A 6,000-nucleotide genomic window follows, 5' to 3' on the forward strand; every position below is an offset into this window, starting at 1 on the left:
AAAACACTAGTTTGCTTGACCATGCAATCTTTGGTGTAATGTTTTCATTTGTAGAAGTTAGTCATGCATTTAGACCTTTTGAAATGTTTCTTTGCTTAAGTGCTGTACATGGTTCTCTTTATAAATAAACCTGCTGTTCATTTGTTTCATTGACAGTTAGATTAGATTAGCTAAGATTTCGATTGTGTGCAGGACTTAGTTGATTCGGTTAAGTGTACACCGTGCAGGGCATCTCCACCTCTCTCTCATCCACCTAAGCTTCATCCAGGCCAGCTGCTCAATCTCCTAGTTAGGTTCCTCATCTCACAATTGTTCTTATGCTCACGTAACCCTACCTTCTTGCTCCTCCATTGCCTTAGCCTTCTTTAAGCCAAGCCAGCTTTCCACGCCCTCTCATCACTCCATCCATCAGTCCCTGGGTCATTTCAGGCCCCTACCCTACCTCCCTATCCATTCATGCACCCTACCTCACTCACCCATCCTCCAAAATCCAATTTTAAAACATCCTGTAGAAATTCCTGAACATCCTGTAGAAATCCCTGAAACATCCTGTAGAACCCCTACAGACTTCCTGTAGAAGCTCACAAATGAGGTTTCTGGATAGCCAAACTTTGTGAAACTCTCCGGAAGAGTGTTAGGGACTCCTTAGACCCTCCCTGAACCTTCCCAACCTTTTCCAAGCATTTCTCTTCCTTGATCCACCCGTGCACAGTAAAAAGCCAGTTAAAACACATGCATGATAATTCTGATAACTTATTCAAAAATACAAAACGATGTTTCCTTCAGATAGAGGTAGCCTAGACATGTGCATTTTATGTTCATAGAAGCAATGGCATCTCTTTTAATAGTTTGCATTCTCTCCTTTGCATCAGTAGGACTAGCTGGTAGAATTAGGGTTTGCTAGGGTTTATGCTACTTTTTGGCTTTCAGTTTCTTTCTGCAAGTAGATCAGCTTCCTTTGAGTTAGCTTCCATCCATTAGTTAAAAAGCTTCTTCTAAGAGCTCATAGAAGTTGGCTTAAGCCCCTAGCAGACTTGTGCCAGCTGACCAAGTGACAGTTGCGGCAAGAGCTAGTACTTGTGCCTACAACACCGTTGCTTCCAAGTTTGTTACGAACTACCGGGTTGATAAAAGTAAAGAAGGGAGTCCCAGGAGTTGCAGCATTATTGCTGCAATACTGGAGCCCACCATCTTTTTGGCGCCGTTGCCAGGGAAGCGTCAGAGTATTGGTGATTGTTGCTTTTCTTCTATTTTCCTACACTCGCCTTCTGCTAAATAGTTTATTTCATTTCCATTCTACAATTTCATTTCCGCAAAAGTAAAGTAGATATTTCCTGCTTTCATAGATTAGCATTTCAATTCCACAATTTCAATTCTGCAAGCGTAGGTTAGCATTTCATTCCTGTAATTTCATTTGAGCAACATAGCTTAGTCCTTTCCTGCTTTCATTTCAATTCTCCATTTTAGCATTTCAATTCTGCAAGCGTATATTAGCATTCCAATTCTGCAAGCGTAGATTAGCATTTCAATTCTGCAAGCGTAGACTAGCATTTCATTCCTGTAATTTCATTTGAGCAACATAGCTTAGTCCTTTCTTGCTTTCATTTCAGTTCCGCATTTTCATTTCAGCAAGATAGCTAGTTGCAGTTCAATCTATTTTCAGTTTTGCAGGTGCCAGAAAAAAAAAACAAAAAGCAATCAAAAGCCTTTCCATTTCATGCCTTGTAGGAACAGAGATAAAACCGGCAAATTCTTACCCAACACCCCCACCACTTCACTGAGTCACCCTTCTCTCTTCTTTGGTGACAGTGATCCAGAAGAACCTATAGGTGAGCCTCCTGAGATATACAAAGATCCTATAACAGAAGAAGAGTTAGAGAACACTCCATCTGAAGCCATGGCTGAAAACCGAAATGATAGAAGAGAAGATGAGAGAATAGAAGGTGCCTTTCCCATCCGAGAGACCAATGGAGACATGAAAATGAAAAACATAAGCCCCTCTGCTTTACCTCACTTCCATGGATTGACTACTGAAGACCCTGATACCTTCATGTTTGAGTTTGTTGTCCTTTGTCAAACCTATTCATGACTATACAGAAGATGAGAAAAAATTGAAACTCTTTCCCTCTACCCTCAAGGATGCAGCATTACACTGGTTCATGGGCTTACCTGGAAATAGTATCACCACTTGGGCTCAGATGCAGCAAGCTTTCAATAGCAAATATCGGGGCTACTGTAGGTCCAAGGAAGCCAAGGGAGAAATCTTTCGGATGACCATGGGAAATGATGAGTCTTTAGAAGATTATGAGGAAAGGTTCCAACTTAGTTATAAACGGGCCAGGTGCACACTTGACCCTGAATCTCTCAAGTTGGTCCTGCTCCAAGGAGTCCCTGAAGACCTTCTAGATACCCTTCACCTTACCAGCAGGGGATGCAAGGGACACCCCAAGCTTATTATAGCCCCAGCCAATCTGCTCTTATGCCTTCTTGGGGTCCCCCTGCTCATCCTTCTTGGTCTGTGCCTCCTCCATGGTCTTACCCACCTCAATACCATACTCAGCCCACTACTCATTCGTTTCACTCACATGTCCAGCCACAGCCTCAGTGGAATGCACCTCAACCGGGGTGGAGGCCCCAGTACAACACTCCTCCCGCCATTTTGCCTCCACCACCGGCTCAACCACAACCATTACCTCCTACTCCTCTAAGACAACCCCAAATGCCTGCTCAACCGAACCCGAATCCCACAACCGACAGGCCCAGCAGGTATATACTCGGGAAACAACATGCCCTACCTATGCTGTGGAAATCCAGGAGATCAACCTGCGATCCGGGAAGACTCTTTCGGATCGCCAATCTCCTCCCCCAGAGGACAAGGAAGATAAATAGGAAAGTGAACCCAAGGCCATTCCACCCTTTCCAGAGAGACTAACAATAACCACACAACCCGACCCAGAAGAGAATGAGCTTCTGGGAGAACTCAAACAGTTGTGTGTGAAAATACCACTTCTCCAAGCCATCAAAGATGTACCAATATACAACAAATCGGTTAAGGAAAAGTGTTTCAGGCACCCAGGCAGGCGAAAAAGAGATGCCTCAACCATCAATGTCATAGGACAACTCTCTGATCTTATGTTGGGGCAAGTAATCTGTCCAAAGTATTTGGATCCTGGGAATCCTGTAGTTGATGTCCACATCAATGGCACCATCATACCCCACACTTTGATTGATTTAGGGGCTGCCATTAATGTGATGACCAGGGATACCATGCTCAAACTCAACCTTCAGGGTTCCTTAAGGAAGACCTCAATGGTCCTGCAGTTGGCAGATCGCTCCACCGTGACTCCCGAAGGGATTGTGGAGGATGTCTTGGTCTCTGTTGACTCTTGGGAGTATCCTGCAGACTTCTTGGTTCTTCAACCAAAGGCAAAGCTTACTGGATACCCCCTTATTTTGGGAAGGCCTTGGTTAGCCACTGCGGATGCTTACATAAGCTGCCGAGCAGGAAATATGACCATAAAAATTGGTCCTATGTCCAAGCAGCTAGTCCTATACCCTCCTGCCCAACCTCTATTAGAGCATGAATTACCACTTTGGTTGGAAGAAGGAGAAGAGGATGAGGTGTACTCTGCACCCTTGTGCACCTTAGAAACCACCAGGGGAGGTCCTTAAACTGAGGATGATTTGATTGAGACCTTGATTCAAAATCCGCCTTCCAGTGCATTGTCCTTAGAAAAATTGGTGGAGGATACTCAACCCAGCACCTTAGTGGACCTTTGTGTGACTGATCCAACCTCTCCCAGAGTTAAAAATGTGGAGTTTGGCCCCAATAGAACGTTAAAGATCAGCTCCTCCCTATCTCCTTCCCAGGAAAAGGAGCTGTATAGCTTTCCAGCCAGTCATTTAGATGCTTTTGCTTGGAGCTATAAGGAAATGAAAGGAGTCCATCCCTCGGTCTGTACCCATCACATCTACATTAAAGAAGATTGTAAACCAGTCAAGCAACCTCAGAGGAGAATGAATCCAGCCCTTAAGGGCATTGTCAAAGAAGAATTGCAAAAATTGTTGGATGCAGGATTCATCTACCCCATCTCGAATAGCGAGTGGGTGTCCCCTCTGGTGTTGGTACCCAAGAAAAATGGAAAGTGGAGAATCTGTGTGGACTACCGAGAACTGAACAAAGCCACCAAGAAAGACCACTTCCCTTTGCCTTTCATAGATCAAGTGTTGGATGGACTGGTGGGAAATAAGTTTTTCTCTTTCCTAGATGGGTTCAACAGGTATTGAGCATCTTTTCTGAGCTGGTCCATGATTCGGTGGAAATCTATATGGATGACTTCACTCCTTATGGGTCCAACTTCCAGGAAGCATTGTCCAATCTGGGAAAAATTATAACCAAGTGCATTGAGATGAACCTGTCCCTTAGTCCTGAAAAATGTGAATTCCTGATGACTGAAGGGACTGTGCTAGGACATACCATTTCTCGCCAAGGATTGCAGGTGGATCCTAATAAAATTGCCCTCATAAAAAAGGTCCCACCTCCTCAGAAGGTAAGAGATGTTCGGAGTTTCTTAGGCTTAGCAGGATATTATAGAAGATTAATTAAAGACTTCATTAAGCTAGCCTCGCCACTGTTTGGCCTCTTAGAAAAAGATGTTGAGTTCAAATGGACGGATGACTGTCAAAGGGCTCTGAATGAATTAAAGGATAAGTTGGTGTCCGCCCCGATATTGAGAGGTCCAAACTAGGCCTTACCTTTCCACATCCATAGTGATGCCTCGAACAAAGCCATAGGGGCAGCCTTAGGACAGGTTGAACAAAAACTCCCATATGCCATATACTTTGTTAGCAAAAACTTATCTAAGAAGAAATGAATTATACTGTAACTGAGAAAGAGTTATTGTCCGTGGTCCATGCCCTGAACAAGTTCCGACACTACATCACTGGCTATCAAACATTTGTACATACTGATCATGCTGCAATTAGATATTTAATGAATAAACCGGATGTGAATGCTCGTATTATTAGATGGTTGCTTTTGTTGCAGCAGTTTGATTTGACTATCATTGACAAAGCAGGTAAAGAAAATGTTGTTGCTGACTTCTTGTCTAGATTGGATTTACCTGCAGGTGAAGATGGAACAATGGATGACCAGATGCCCGATGAACATCTGTTTGCTATCTCAATACTCTCTCCATGGTTTGCTGATATAGCAAACTATCTGGTCTCAGCACAGTTCCCTCCGCATCTATCCTCAAAAGAGAAAAGCAGAATTGTGAGGAAAAGTGCCTCATTCACTTGGATCGGGGGCAACCTGTTCAAACTTGGCCCCGATCAGATCTTAAGGCGTTGTGTAAGGGAGGAGGAAGTCTTTGACATCCTCCTAACCTGTCATGATGGGCCTTGTGGAGGACATTTTGCAGCCAAGAGGACTACCTTCAAAATTCTACAGGCAGGATACTATTTGCCCACGCTTCATCAAGATGTCAAAAGATATATCAGCCAATGTGACCAATGCCAAAGGATGGGGAAGCCAAATCCAAGGGACGAAATGCCTCTCCAACCTCAAGTGACTCTTGAACCATTTGAGAAGTGGGGTATGGATTTTGTGGGTCCTATCAATTCTCCTTCAAGGCAAAGGTCTTACATCATTGTGTGCATAGACTATCTGACAAAGTGGGCGGAAACCAAGGTAATCAAAGCAGCGACAGAAGAAAAGGTGGCTGAGTTTTTAAGAGAAACCATCTTCTACAAATTTGGCTACCCAAGAGAGTTAGTCACCGATCAAGGAAGCCAGTTCACCTCCAACTTAATTGAAGACTTGCTCGCTCATCACAAGATCAAGCATAGGACTTCCACCCCATATCATCCTCAAGCAAATGGGCACGTGGAAGTCACCAATAGAGAATTAGAAGGGATTTTGACTAAGGTGGTAAGCAGCAGCAGAAAGGGTTGGGCAGATCGCCTGGTTGAGGCCACTTGGGTTTACAACACCACTTG

The sequence above is a fragment of the Pinus tabuliformis genome, chromosome X (genome assembly GCF_031772625.1).
Source record: "Pinus tabuliformis cultivar Carrire ecotype Pingquan chromosome X, CPIR1, whole genome shotgun sequence".
Taxonomy (NCBI): domain Eukaryota; kingdom Viridiplantae; phylum Streptophyta; class Pinopsida; order Pinales; family Pinaceae; genus Pinus; species Pinus tabuliformis.